We start from the raw sequence: 15,914 nt of genomic DNA on the forward strand, positions 1-15,914 counted from the left end.
ACCATGGGAGAGTATATCCATGGATTTCATCTTTGGATTACCCAAGTCTATCCATGGGAATACAGGAATATGGACAATAGTCGACAGGTTTAGCAAGCAAGCACATTTTATTCCTGTCAAAAAGACTATTAAGGCACATCAAATGGCAACTCTCTTCATATCTCAGATTTTCAAGCACCATGGATTACCCACATCCATCGTGTCAGATAGAGATCCTAGAATGACCAGTAATTTCTGGAAAGGTCTCTTTGAAAATCTAGGAACAAGATTGAATTTCTCTTCGGCCTATCACCCACAAACGGATGGCCAAAGTGAGATAGCCAATCTTACGAAACTCGATCTACTCAAGACTTATGTTACCAAAGTAGATCAACGCTCACAATGGGAAAAGTATTTACCTCTAGTAGAGTATGCCTACAATAATACTGTACATACTTCTACGGGGAAAGCACCTTTCGAGATCATAGAGGGAAGACCTAAAAGTCCCTTGCTACTCAAAGTACATGGGAAGATCTTCGCCGCCGATGAGTATAGCCGTGACCTACAAGAATCTTTTCAAAAGATTAGGGAGGCTATAGCCATCTCTCAACAAAGGCAAAAAGCTGCCGCTGATAAGCACAGAAGAGCCTTAATGTTCAAAGAAAATGATTGGGTCTTACTCAAGTTTCCTAAGGCTCGATTAAGGCAAACGACGGGCAAAAATCCTACGGGCCATCAAAAGTATTATGCTAAACTAGCAAAAAGATACTATGGTCCTTTCCAAATCTTGAAGCCCATCAATGTGACGGCTTATCAACTCAAGTTGCCCAACCATTGGCTTATACACAACGCCTTTCATATAAGCCTACTTAAGCCCTATAAAGGAGAGCCACCAACTGAACCAATTATTGAAGACCCTCCCGAAGTTGAAGACCAAGAAGAGGTGCTACAACCCGAAGCTGTCCTTCGGCATAAAGACAAGGTACTACGACATGGTAAGATAATCCGACGGTATCTTATTAAGTTCAAAAATTATCCTTTTGAAGATGCTAAATGGATGCAAGGAGTACAACTTAAGGATAGTATGAACCTTGTCAATGCTTACAATGCTACATTAGAGTAAGCAAATGTACAACTCTCTTTTAAATGACTCATGTTTTTGTCTTATAAGACTAATCCTCTTTTTAATTGTGCACAAATTTAACTAGTATGCATGCTTAGAATCCTGTTTGTGATGACGACGTCTCTCAAACACCAAGTAGAATTTGTCACTCTACTTTGGGAGAATGAAATGGACTAAAGAGCAGACATGCTTGTGGCAGCTATGTCTCCCAAGCACCAAATGGATTAGTCATCCATCTTGGAAAGATGTCGTAGGGTAAAAAAAGGGATCCTCTACCCGCTAAGTACGATTGACTAATGACTAAGGCTTTATCTCTTCTACCTTATAGTCGAGGACGACTATGATTTCAAGAGAGAGGTAATGTCATAAAATCTAATATCTAACCAACCCAAATGATTTTCTCATATTAAATTGATCACTTAATGTGGGAGAATAAATGGGAACAAGTGTTAAGATATAGATATGTGCTTATATATCTATCTCAACACGGGGCCAATAGTAAAGGGGCCCAAATGGGAGATGGTCTATCAAGAGCAAGGCTAACCAATGGAGCATAAGACCTTAGGGTTAGCTTCATTGAAGACCTCCAATAATGTGTGTAAAAGTCCTTTGACCTTAGGTAAGCTAGGGCTGAGCTTGAGGTGGGAACCCGGCCCAAGCTCGAGGTGCTTGACCTGCTTGAGGTGCTTGTCGTGCTTGAGGTGTTTGTCCTGCTTGAGGTGCTTGATTAAGGTGCTTGAGGTGCTTGACTTACTCCATGCTTGAGGTGCTTGACTTGCCGCTTGATTAAGGTGCTTGAGGTGCCTTGACATGCTTGCCTGAGATGCTTGTGGGAATACCCCCTAGTCCAAGTGCTTTGTCATGCTTGATGACTAAGGTGCTTGAGCTCTTAAAGTCAAAAGCATCCCTACAAGAGGGGGGGCGAGCCCTTTTCCTAGGGATTAGAGAGAGAACACACACTCACACTCACAAGGGAAGCCCCAGCTTGAAGAGGCAGCAAGGACACATGTCAGGTCCCTACCCATGTTACCTTCATGTGTTGCTTGAAGCCTATTGGCTAGGCTTCAAAGGGGTCCAATGATAAATTACTTGAATTATCTAATTGTTTTTGCATTTATCAAGTCCTCTCTCTCAAAGGGGAAAGGGGGACACTTGTCCCAAGGCTACCCATGTTGCTTGTAATGGCTCCTGCTTGTGATTGGCTAGGCCTGGAGGGGTCCAATGAGCTTCAAGCATGAGCTACAAGGGGGGGTTGACCCAAGCAAGCTAGGGGGGTGCTTAGGGGGTATACTCACCCACACACACTCACAAGCACTCTCATTGTGTACTATGCAAAGTGCAAGAGCTCCCTGTTAAGTATGGAGCCTGATTTACCCTTGTAATTTTCTGTGGTAAAAGCGCACATTTGTAAGGCCCCCATTATGAGGAGAAGCCATCGTGCGTGAAGGAAAATCACTCACCGGAAACCAAAATTTTCACGGACAAGAATCGCCGGAATATTCCTTTTCGCCGGAATATTATGGCCGGACGACGGTCGGAAAGTGGTCGGAAAACAACCGGTCGGTTGGCCGGTGGCCGGTAGTCAATGGCCAATGGCCGGTGGTCGGAAGTCAATGGCCGGTGGCCGGTGGTCGGAAGTCAATGGCCGGTGGCCGGTGGCCGAATTCAATGGCCGGTGGCCGAATTCAGAAGCGGACTTGTCTTCTCAAGGGCGGCCACACATGGGCGGATTGGAGGGTCCGATTTGGACTTATTCGCACAAGGGCGGCTACACATGGCTGTCTCTCATAAGAGAGGGCAGCCCTTTTGGCCTATAAAAGGAGGCCATTTCTACACACATTTCATAGTGTGAAGTTGATGCAACAAGGTGAGTGTGAGGTGGTGAGAGTGAAGCAAGGCGGGAGCTCCATTAAGGGTATAATCCTTTTGTAAACTACTTCTTGTTTTGAAGTACCAAAGCCATTGAGTGGCTGCTTTCCCGTGGACGTAGCCCACATTGGGTGAACCACGTATATCGTGTGTACTCTCTCTCTCTCTCTCTCTACACTATAATCTCGTGTATATAAATTTGTCTCTCTCCATTAAGTAATCTACTCAATTATCTATTGAGCTACGTCTTATTTCCTAACAACTGGTATCAGAGCAAGGTTTGCTCGTAGCTAAATTATCTCAAGGAAAGGATTCCTTGAATTGAGTGGGAGTTATGGCGGAGGAGGGGAAGCTCAAGATTGAGAAGTTCAACGGCAAAAACTACCAACATTGGAAGATGCAGATTGAAGACTATCTCTACCAGAAGGACCTCTATTTGCCACTAGGCGGTCTTGCGAAGAAGCCCGCAACAATGGCAGATGAAGCATGGATTGTCCTTGATCGAAAGGCACTGGGAACAATCCGGTTAAGCTTGGCGTCAACGGTGGCCTTCAATGTTTCGGAGATGAAGACCACGGAGGACTTGATGAAGTCACTTGACGACTTCTACGAGAAACCATCGGCATCCAATAAGGTATTTCTTATGAAGCGCTTGTTCAATCTAAAGATGGCAGAGAATGGTTCAGTTGCAGAACACCTAAATGAATTTAACACAAACATAAGTCAACTTCGATCAGTGAAAATCAATTTCGATGACGAAGTGCGAGCTCTCCTTATACTATCATCTCTACCGGATAGTTGGGACAGCCTTGTGATGGCTGTAAGTAATTCTATCTCTGGCACAAATACTCTTAAGTTTGATGATGTTGTGGGTGTTCTTCTAAGCGAGGAAATGCGAAGGAGAAGCACAGGAGAATCATCAAGTGCTGCACTATCAGTGGAAACAAGAGGAAGGCCTAAGGAGAGGTTCAAAAGCCAAAAGGGTCGTGATCGCTCAAGACGGAGCAAATCACGAACAAAGTCAGTTCTTGAATGTTGGAACTGCGGCAAGAAGGGCCACGTCAAGAAGGATTGCTGGTCCAAGAAGAAGAAGGAAACAGAGTCTCAAGACAACAAGCCAACATCGGAGGCCAATGTGGCAGGTAAAGTAGAGCAAGATGCTCTAATTCTCTCATTAGACAATGTGTCTAATTCCTGGATAGTAGATTCCGGGGCTTCATTCCATGCGACACCACACAAGCAACATTTCCAAGACTACACCAAAGGTAATTTTGGGTATGTATACTTGGGAGATGATGAAGCTTGTGAGATTGTCGGCAAAGGTACAGTTTCTATCAAAACTGCTAACGGAAATGAATGGAAGCTTAAAGATGTTAGGCATGTTCCTTCTCTTCGCAAAAATTTGATCTCTACAGGACAATTGGACAATGAAGGTCACAACATTGCATTCGGAAACAAACGGTGGAAGATCTCAAAGGTTTGGTGGTTGCCAAGGGTGAAAAAGTCAGTACACTTTACTTGTGTGCTGTTAGCACGCAACCTTCAGCTTGTGCAACAACTACAGAAGTTGACAGTGCAGTGTGGCACTACCGACTTGGGCATATGAGTGCCAAAGGAATGCAAATCCTTCAAACAAAGAAGCTTCTACCAGGTTTGAAAGAAGTGGACTTAGAGTTCTGTGAAGATTGTGTTTATGGTAAACAAAAGAGGGTAAAATTTCAAAAATCAGGAAATGAAAGAAAAAATAAAAAACTTGAGTTGGTTCATTCTGATGTTTGGGGTCCTGCAAGTACACCATCACTTGGTGGCTCATTGTACTATGTAACATTCATAGACGATGCGACTAGAAAAACATGGGTTTATGTCATGAAGAATAAATCCGATGTATTTTCCATATTTCAAAGGTGGAAAGCCTTTGTGGAGAATGAAACAGGTACCAAGGTTAAATGCCTCAGATCCGACAATGGAGGTGAATATTGCAGCCAAGCTTTTGAAAGCTTTTGTGCTAGCAATGGAATTCGGAGGCAAAGGACAACCCCAAGGACACCTCAACAAAATGGGATTTCGGAAAGGATGAACAGGACAATTATGGAACGAGCACGAAGCATGCGGCTACATGCAGGCCTACCCCTTGAACTTTGGGCGGAAGCTGTAAGTACGTCTGTGTACTTAATCAATCGGTCACCCTCAACGGCATTGGATGGGGGAGTTCCAGAAGAGGCATGGACAGGTAAACCGGTGAATTATGCATTTCTCAAAGTGTTTGGGTGTGAGGCTTTCATGCACATAGATAGAAGCCTAAGATCAAAGTTAGATGCAAAGTCCAAAAAGTGTTTCTTCATTGGCTATGGAGAAGGAGACTTTGGGTATCGCCTATGGAATCCTGAAGATGGTAAAATCTTAAGGAGTAGGGATGTAATTTTTAATGAACAAAATATGTACAAAGATTACTTGGAAAGAAAACAAACAAAAGAAACAGGTGATGAGTACATGGAGCTTGAGGACGGTGAAGACTCAAGGACTGCAAACGGTGACAATGTGCAACAACATCAACCAAATGAGGAGCCTCAACCTATTCCCCGAAGATCTACAAGAGCAAGTAGACCTCCAGAAAGGTTTGTTCCTTCCTTCAACCATCTCTTGATCTCAGATTCTGGAGAGCCGGAATCATATGAAGAAGCTATGCAACATGAATCCAAAGAAGAATGGACGAAGAGCATGCAAGTGGAGATGGACTCACTACATCAGAACCAAACATGGGAGTTGGTTGAGTTGCCTAAAGGTAAGCGGGCACTTCAAAACAAATGGGTGTACAAGATAAAGGAAGAAGAAGGTGGGAATAAAAGGTACAAATCTAGGCTTGTGGTAAAAGGTTTTTCTCAAAAGAAAGGTATTGACTTCAATGAAATATTTTCTCCTGTTGTAAAAATGAACTCAATTAGGCTTGTCTTAAGCCTTGTGGCTGCTCATGATCTAAATCTCGAGCAAATGGATGTAAATACGGCATTCCCTCACGGTGACTTAGAGGAGGAAATCTACATGCTTCAACCAAAGGGGTATGAAGTAAAAGGTAAGGAGAAAATGGTTTGCAGATTAAAGAAGAGCTTGTATGGTTTAAAGCAAGCATCAAGACAATGGTACTTGAAGTTTGATCGATGGATGTTGGATCATGGATTCACAAGATGCAACTCGGATCACTGCGTCTACACGAAGAATTTGGGAGATGGGAAATTCATCATCCTAATGTTGTATGTTGATGACATGTTGATTGCAAGTGCTAACATGCAGGACATCAAAGACCTAAAAGAGGAGCTGTCCAAATCTTTTTCAATGAAAGATTTAGGTGCTGCAAAGAGAATACTTGGTATGAAAATATCAAGGGACAGGACGAAGAAGACAATAAAGCTATCTCAAGAAGATTACATCAAGAAGGTACTAGAAAGGTTTGCAATGCAAAATGCAAAACCAGTTTCTACACCTTTGGCTGGTCATTTTAAACTAACGAAGGATATGTGTCCAAAGACACAAGAGGAGATAGCCTATATGTCTAAAGTTCCATATGCTGCAGCGGTAGGTTCTCTAATGTATGCTATGGTCTGGACAAGGCCAGACATTGCACATGCAGTGGGAGTTGTGAGTAGGTTCATGGACAACCCAGGTAAAGAGCATTGGCAAGCTGTGAAGTGGATACTTAGGTATCTAAAAGGGACAACAACAAATGCTTTGTATTTTGGAGGAACTGATATTTTTCTAGAAGGGTATGCTGATGCAGATATGGCAGGTGACAAAGATACTCGAAGGAGCACTACTGGCTATGTGTTCATGGTTGGAGGCACAACAGTAAGCTGGGCTTCAAAGCTGCAGAAAGTGGTTTCACTTTCTACCACGGAAGCAGAGTATGTAGCAATGACGGAGGCAAGCAAAGAAATTATGTGGCTTCACAGATTCTTAGAAGAGCTTGGATTCAAACAAGACAATTGTGTCTTATACAGTGATAGCCAAAGCGCTATCCATCTTGCGAAGAACTCAGCCTTTCATTCAAGGACAAAGCACATTGAGGTGAGATATCACTTCATACGCACTCTTTTGGAAGAGGGACAACTAAAGCTAGGAAAGGTGCATACAAGTGAAAACCCTGCAGACATGTTTACAAAGGTGGTCAACAAGGAGAAGTTGAGCTTTTGCTCATCTTCAATCGGCATTCAAGGATAAAAAGCCAGAATGGAAAGCAGTCACAGGTTTGGTTTGGAGATCAGTCTCCAAGTGGGAGATTGTTAAGTATGGAGCTTGATTTACCCTTGTAATTTTCTGTGGTAAAAGCGCACATTTGTAAGGCCCCCATTATGAGGAGAAGCCATCGTGCGTGAAGGAAAATCACTCACCGGAAACCAAAATTTTCACGGACAAGAATCGTCGGAATATTCCTTTTCGCCGGAATATTATGGCCGGACGACGGTCGGAAAGTGGTCGGAAAACAACCGGTCGGTTGGCCAGTGGCCGGTAGTCAATGGCCAATGGCCGGTGGTCGGAAGTCAATGGCCGGTGGCCGGTGGTCGGAAGTCAATGGCCGGTGGCCGGTGGCCGAATTCAATGGCCGGTGGCCGAATTCAGAAGCGGACTTGTCTTCTCAAGGGCGGCCACACATGGGCGGATTGGAGGGTCCGATTTGGACTTATTCGCACAAGGGCGGCTACACATGGCTGTCTCTCATAAGAGAGGGCAGCCCTTTTGGCCTATAAAAGGAGGCCATTTCTACACACATTTCATAGTGTGAAGTTGATGCAACAAGGTGAGTGTGAGGTGGTGAGAGTGAAGCAAGGCGGGAGCTCCATTAAGGGTATAATCCTTTTGTAAACTACTTCTTGTTTTGAAGTACCAAAGCCATTGAGTGGCTGCTTTCCCGTGGACGTAGCCCACATTGGGTGAACCACGTATATCGTGTGTACTCTCTCTCTCTCTCTCTACACTATAATCTCGTGTATATAAATTTGTCTCTCTCCATTAAGTAATCTACTCAATTATCTATTGAGCTACGTCTTATTTCCTAACACTCCCTCTCCTTCTCCAAGCAAGTAGAGGTTGAGAGCCTACACCAACACTCTTGGCTATGGAGTGCAAATCCATCCAAGAGCCATGCTTCAATGCTTAAGCTTGCCATCTCCGTCTTCTTCATTACTATGCTATTATGTATGCTAGCAACAAGAGTATGATAAGTGAGGAACTAATTCTTTCTCCTACGAAATGTTTCTTCTTCCTCTTCCCTACCCTCATTCCCTGCTAGCTCTCTCCACCTTCGAAGGTGTTTGAGGTCTTGGGACTGAGGCTTGGTATAGTTAAAGCTTTCTTCAAGTTTAGGTTATGCTATGATGGTGATGCATGAAGCTTTCCATCTTGATTGTTTCACTAGGTCACAAGGAACACAAAGAATGTATTGTAACAAGTCTCTCTTTATGGGAGAAATCATAATACAAATGCCTATTGGAGGGGGGACCGGCTCCACATAAATCCGGTCCTCAACTGTTGTCATGTTCTCTAAATTCTCTCTCTTGCAAAAGTATTGTCCATGCCAAGTTAACTAATTGCTATAATTATGTTGCTATCTTCAATTATGTCTACCCGCTATGCTCACAAAATCATTTCTTGAAAGTACTCTCATTAAATTCCGCTACTCTCAAATTGAATAGGCAAATTCCATTACATGTTCATGGAGTAATCATCAATGAAACTCACGAAGTAGAGGTTCACAAAAATTACTATGCACAGGTTGCAATCTGCATGTAGCCCTAACTGAACCATCCTTTGGAAACTTCGAACGATGCATCTTACCCAAAATACAATCTTCACAAACATCCTTTTCACGAGTGCTTCAAGAGGCGGCAAAGAAGCAACATATCAATTTTTTGCAAACATAGTAAAGTGGCAAAATTCAGACACCTAAAACGTGCATGTGCTAAAGTTTTGCATCTAAAACAGCCTATGAATCCACAATTGCATTTGCAAAATTTAGCTCCCATTTGTCATACAAAGTGAGCTTATCCAACGCATGTCACAAAATGCCATATGCAACTATTTTATCACCAAAATTGAGATCATGAACGCACATCTATCATCCATAAATTTGACAACAAGACCAAGTCTAACAAGTGTAGATATAGCTAGAAGGTTCTTTCTTATCCATGGTACATAAAGTGCATCAACAAGTGTGAAAGAACTGCCATTCATAGCAGTTACCACAATATTTTTGCAACTCCCTCGACTAGATAAGAGGCATTGTTGGCACAAGTGATTGTATTCCCATGAGGGACATACTTGAGAGAGGTAAGCAAGTCATGATATGAAGTAATGTCCTTTGTAGCACCACTATCAAAGTACCACACATGTGAATCTGCAACAACTGACATACATGCATAATGGAAAAAAGAATCATTAGTATACTCTACACTAAATGCCCACTCTGCATCTACATCTGGAAACGGAGACGGAAATGAGCGTGAATGGAAATTTTGAACATACTAGAAGTATTTGTTGACCTGATGATGCTCACCAAGTCTCACCAAAATCAGAGAAAGTGAGTAGGCAGGTGTTGGCAACGCTAACGACTATGCTCGGGAAGATGTAACTTGCTACGGTACCAGTTGTTGGAAATAGGGTTGCAAGAAAACACACACAACTTGGAGAAGATGAAGAAGCTCAAGGCACACAACTGAGAGTATATAGCTTAGTGCACAATGAAAGATAAGTTAGCCCTAGAATGATGGGCATATATGATACGATGCACGGGGGGGGAAAACCTCCTAGTGAGGGAAACAATGCCCTGGAGGTCTTAGATGTGTTTGCACACATCACTACCACATATGTATGGTAACAACTCTTATGTGAAACTGTCACTTGTTGAAATACGATGTCAGTGTTCTAGTCTTTCGTGTAATAATAAAAAATGTTGCTAATTGAATTAACACTACAGGGTTATGATCAAATATAATATGTTGCTTAGCTTTTCTTCTAGAAAAAGGGGCTGAATTCATCAAGACCGACATACTTAAAAATCAAGAGTTTTTTAAGATCAATATAAGTACTCTCGCCAAGTACTTTACAAAGCTTTTCATGAGCTCTCTTCCAACACTAAAAGCTGAGGGTCTCAAAATCATGACCACTATTTACATACTGGCTGCATTTTGGCAATCCATTAGTTAAGTAGAATATTCCCTCCCTCTTGTTAGATGACGAAGGCTAGGGAGGATGGTACCTTAGCTTCACCATGGCTTAGGAGGGCATGTTGTAGAAAAAAGGAACGAGAGGGAGAAGCAGAGATCGACTCCAAAGACAACGCTATGATTGATTAATTATGAAAAAAAAATACAAGATATATAAGACAAATTTGCCATGCAAAACTCTATGCACAATGAAGGTGCACTGCATGCTATGGACATATGTTACACTTGACTGGACCAGGGCTTGGAAACCCAACAATCCCCCCATCAAGCCCAAACCACGAACAATAGACTTGATATAGACCATGGTAGAGTTCAATCACCTGAAACTATGAGCAAAAAGCCCCTCCCCCCCCTGACAACAACATAGGTGTGTGTGTGTGTGTGTGTGTGTGTGCACTTCCCTCGGACAAGAATCGGAGTGAGACAATAGAACTCAAAACCAACATAAATGGGAGGTCTTACCACTGATGTGTGGCATTGTCTATAACCCATACAAAATTTTGGCATGATAGTAACTTACAACAAACAAAACCATAACATACCATAAAGAGATGACAAAATAGGACTTTTGGCTAGGAGAATAAGACTGAAGAACAACTGAAGAATATTACTAAAAAACCCAAAATGAGATGGGAGACTGATCCAAACTTTCTTCTCTTCAATTGTATCAACCTAGATTTGGATCCCTTGAACTTGTCAAATTTGGGCACCATATTTAAATCTTTAAAAGGATTTGATGACCATGACTTCTGTTGAGGATTATGCTTGCAATTAAAGGCTCTTTATAGCACTCACAAATTAGAAGTTGCCTTTTGAGAGTGTTTGCAAACCCTAATGCTCCAATTTACCAAGCACAATGGCACGTTGACCGCTTTGTCTTGTCCTCGACAAGTAGTTGCTGCAGACCACGTTTTGAAAAGCGCACAAAAGCTTGTAAATCCACAAAACTAAGTGCTTGCAAAACTGCCTAAACTTGTAGCATTTTGAGATGCTTTATAGGAGAAGAAGATGGTGCCAAAAGGACTGTGGATAGCGTTTTGGAAAGCTGTGAGAATTTGTGAACCGCCCACCACTAGAAGATGCTTAGGCATTTCAATATGTAGCAGAAATTCGCTAACCTTTGCACAACGTTTTGGTATGCTACTCATCAACAAGCTCCTTTGCTAGACAAGGTTTTAGAGGCACCCACTATTCACTTGCTCACCTAGCATCCACATAGACAACATTTTTAGAGGCACCCACTGTTCACCTGCTCACCTAGCGTCCACACAGACAACGTTTTGAGAGGTTCCATTTTGCTGCAACTACTGACAGTGCCTAGGAATTGATGGCGTTTTGATATGCTAGTGCCACTCAAGCCTTGTCGGAGTCAACCTGCAACGCCTACCTCCTGGGCTCTGATACCAATTTTAGGTGACAACGGCTAGGGAGGATGGTACCTTAGCTTCGCCATGGCTTAGGAGGGCGTGCAATACAAAAAAGGAAAGAGAGAGAGAGAGAGAGAGAGAGAGAGAGAGAGAGAGAGAGAGAGAGAGAGAGAGAGAGAGAGAAGCAAAGATTGACTCCAAAGACAACGCTATGATTGATTAATTATGAAAAACCTTTACAAGATATATAAGGCAAAATTGCCATGCAAAACTTCATGCACACTAAAGGTGCATTGCATGCTACAAAGATATGTTCCCATGGGTTTACACTTGATTGGATTAGGGCTTGGAAACCCAACACCTCCCTCCCCCCTCTCCCTCGAAAAAAAATTAAGGCCATCCTCTGCACGCTGCTCCCTCCTTGCTCCCTATTTTGTCATGTAGTTGCCCTACGACCTGCCCTGCTTTTTGCACGCAAAGACAACAATTTGACCGGGCTCCTGCTACCCCTAGTGTGAATGCTAGCTAGAATATCCGCAAGATGAGAGAGAGAGAGAGAGAGAGAGAGAGAGAGAGAGAGAGAGAGAGAGAGAGAGAGAGAGAGAGAGAGAGAGAGAGAGAGAGAGAGAGAGAGGCTCATGATATAGCATAGTATGGTTGCTTCCCGATTCTCCTTCGCCCTTCCCTTTTGTTCTCTCTCCATGCCCAACTCTGCCCCTCTGCTTGCATTCATCACTAGTTCCAATGCTCCTCTATTGACAAGCAAGCAGGTGCGACAAACATGGACACAAACAGGGAGAGGTGGCTCTGTGATGCCTCTGGTAGCGATACATAGAGACCACGATCGACAGAGAAAAATTATCTTCACGTGCGCATGCACGCGCGTGCACACACACACACACACACACAGAGAGAGAGAGAGAGAGAGAGAGAGAGAGAGAGAGAGAGAGAGAGAGAGAGAGAGAGAGAGAGAGAGAGAGAGAGCGATGGAAAGCCAAAGCCAAAGGATAAAGAAATAAAAATGTTCCTTTCCCCTTTACTCTCAAAATCGCAACCCGACATCTTCTTAGAATCCCACAAAAAGCCAATTCTTCGATTTCTCTCCCCCCACGCTCCTTGCCCAAAAAAAATCAAGCTATAGTAGACATAAATATTTCCATCTTTCGCTTTTGCTTCCAAGAAAGGATCTTGTGAGATACCCTCCCAACCTTTTCACTATCATAGTAAGGATCTTGTGAGATACCCTCCCAACTCTTTCACCACGGTAGTGGGAGTTGTATACACTACCTATTTGGCTCCATTCTAATTTCTATTAGGTGGAATCTTCCTAGATTACTCTCCTCTATTCACTCGTCTCCACTATTAAAAAAAAAGACACTCGCCCAACCCTTGACACGTGGACGTCGCATAGGTTGTCCTACACACCATAGCTCGCACAGCCTTTGTGCTCGATTTGCTACCCACCCTTTCTTTTGTTTCCTTTCCCTTGTGTGCGCGCGCGCGCTCACACACACACACACAGTGTCACAGCAGCTGACCATATCTATACACACACACACACACACACACTTGGTCATGACTTCTGACCTAGATAACATCTATGGGGCTCGATTAATGTTCTATTGTAGCTTTAGGGGATTTTTCCCTATGTTTTACATGCAGCCTTGGGGCTGTGGTGGCTCTAGCACCTCATCTGGAGGGGGTAGACTATACTCCGAATCACTATCTGAGCTCAAGCCGTTAACTTAAATTGTTGCCGGGTAAGGGATTACTCGTGTTGTACAAATGCTTAATTTGTTATGTGGATCACATTGGTTAAGCACTCGAGCTAGTTACCATAAAGCTAAAGCTTTCCCATCATTTTGTTCTGGCTATCCTATGGGTACTATCCCCTGATTTACCTCCTACTAGTTTTAGTTTTTAGTTAAAAATTACTCTTTGGCCCCTCCAAAAAACCTAGGGAGCTTTCTAATTCATTATTCCTACTTAGGTTTTTCACTGTGCTGTCGCGACAGCCATACTACATCACTACCCCGCGCAGAAAAACTCGCATAAAGGAAAAAGTCGCCGACCCTGGCCTCCCTACCTCCCACTCATTGATGGAATCCTACCCAGATTACCTCTTACACTCTTCAATTCGAGGCGGCCGCGGCATCACCACTAATGAATATATGTCGGATTACATCCCTGCTTCCTCCACTATAAAAGGTGAGGGTGTTTTCCCCTCACTTAGGCTTAGGTCTTCCTTAGCTGCTTGGAAAATTACTTGGCATAGCGACTGCTCATAGGTTTTCGTTGATCTCATGCTCTGATATGTGACTATAATACAGGATTAAAAGAAACTTTTTAAAGAAATGATCTTTTGGGATTCTTTATTTTTTTCATTAGCAAAAGATCTCTCTCTCTTTTTTTGGCTGCTTGACTAGTAAAAGTTGACAGTAAAGCTGGTAATATGGCTGGTTATGCACTAACTCTGGTGATGATATCGATTTGGGCTTTTGTATCTGATACTGATTGATCCTCTACTAAAAAACTGGTGATGGTGTTGACTATGCAAAAAACTCTCTAGATTAACTAGAATACTGCCATATTCGAATATTGGTCTTTTTGGGATTCTTTTGAGAAATTGGATAGTGGCTGCTCACATTAAATAAGGGATTTACTTTTTTGTTGATTGGCTTCTTGACTGGTGATGAACTGCATACTGATATCAGATATTTCATGTATATGGTTATTATTCTGGTTTTTGACACTAATGGTAAGGATAATGGCTGAATGCCTGGTGGGGATGCTCGATATGCATGCAAGATTCTGATTACTGGAAGGTAAGTTGCTGGTTATGCTGCCATATTCTGATGGTTGCAATAGGTTATGATACATTCAACAAAAATACAGGGGAGTTCATACTTGAGGATCTGGCTTGATCGAGCTGATTGCTTCTACCTTGGAAATTTGATTGCAAAGGGGAATGCTCTATGTCCTTTTTTGGTTGCTAAGGCAAAGAGATAATATATATAATTTTTTTTTTTGCTATTGATATTCTGCTGGCATTGCAGTAGGACTTGGTATCATTTGTGATTAGAAGCACAAAATAAGATTCTCTCTAAAAACCTATATGGTTTGCTTGTTGGCTTTGTTTTACCTACTAACAGGGATTAGTTGGCATTGGAATGCAGTTCAGCCTCTCTACCTGTTAGTTATGTGTTAAAAAAAAGGGGGGGGAGCTTGTAATGGGCCTAGACTAGCCGGTCATACTTGCAAGTTACATGCCTAATCTAAAAGAACATTGCAATAGGGTACACTGGTTTTTTATGCCATTTTCTGGTTCAGATTGGTTCACATCAGTAGCTGGTCATACTTGCAAGTTACTCAGGCTTAATCTAAAGGAACATTGCATAGGGTACACTGGTTTTTTTGTATGCCATTTTCTAGTTCAGATTGGTTCACATCAGTATATGAGGTTTTTTTATCTTCTCTTTCTGGTACTAACTGATCCTCTGCTAATTGGGCTGAAGTATAGCAGATACAAGTAGATTCCCGATACAAGGGTTGCTCGATATTTTAAAGTGTTGACAGTTACTCAAGCTTACTTTATGGCTGCTGGTTTAAGTATTGCATATTGGATCCTACTTGGATCTACTGCTCTGTTTTTTGACTGGTTTCTGACTGGATCCTACTTTGATAACCTTAGTTAATCTGATGTTTGAAAGCTTGGTAGCAATAGTGGTTCTGCTACCGAAATGGGACTCTAGCAAAATATATGAATAACTCTAGCAAAAAATAAGGATGAAAAATCCTCGAGACTTTAAATGTCTATGACAGTAGCTAGTTAATTTTTTTTAAAGTTCGACATGGATAACAACTGATAGATTCTTTGAAGCCTGCCATACGTAGCCAAGTCTAACATGTCTGTTGCACGCGCGCGCACACACACACACACACACACACACACACACACACACACACACACACACACACACACACACACACTCCGTCTTCGAGCGCATTCACACGTAGCAAAGCCATCGTTTTTTTGGCACGGAAAATAGTTGTCTTTTGCCTGCACATGAGAGAGAGAGAGAGAGAGAGAGAGAGAGAGAGAGAGAGTAGAGTTCCTCTAATGCTGTCGAAATTGGCAGAGTTGAGTTTGGAAGGGTAGCATTTCTAATTTTCTAATAAAGGACAAAGGTAGCTGACCAATGACGATCCTTGGGATTAATTGACACGGACATGGGAGGGTGAGATCTATGGTGAGCTGATTGTGGACTGTAGATCTTGCGGCAACGTAGAAAGTAATCTAGGGTACCCTAGATTACTTTCAGTATCGTTGCCTTGCACACATGTTTTAAGTAAATTAGGGGC

The sequence above is a fragment of the Adiantum capillus-veneris genome, chromosome 13 (assembly GCF_014529385.1).
Source record: "Adiantum capillus-veneris isolate H3 chromosome 13, ASM1452938v2, whole genome shotgun sequence".
Taxonomy (NCBI): domain Eukaryota; kingdom Viridiplantae; phylum Streptophyta; class Polypodiopsida; order Polypodiales; family Pteridaceae; genus Adiantum; species Adiantum capillus-veneris.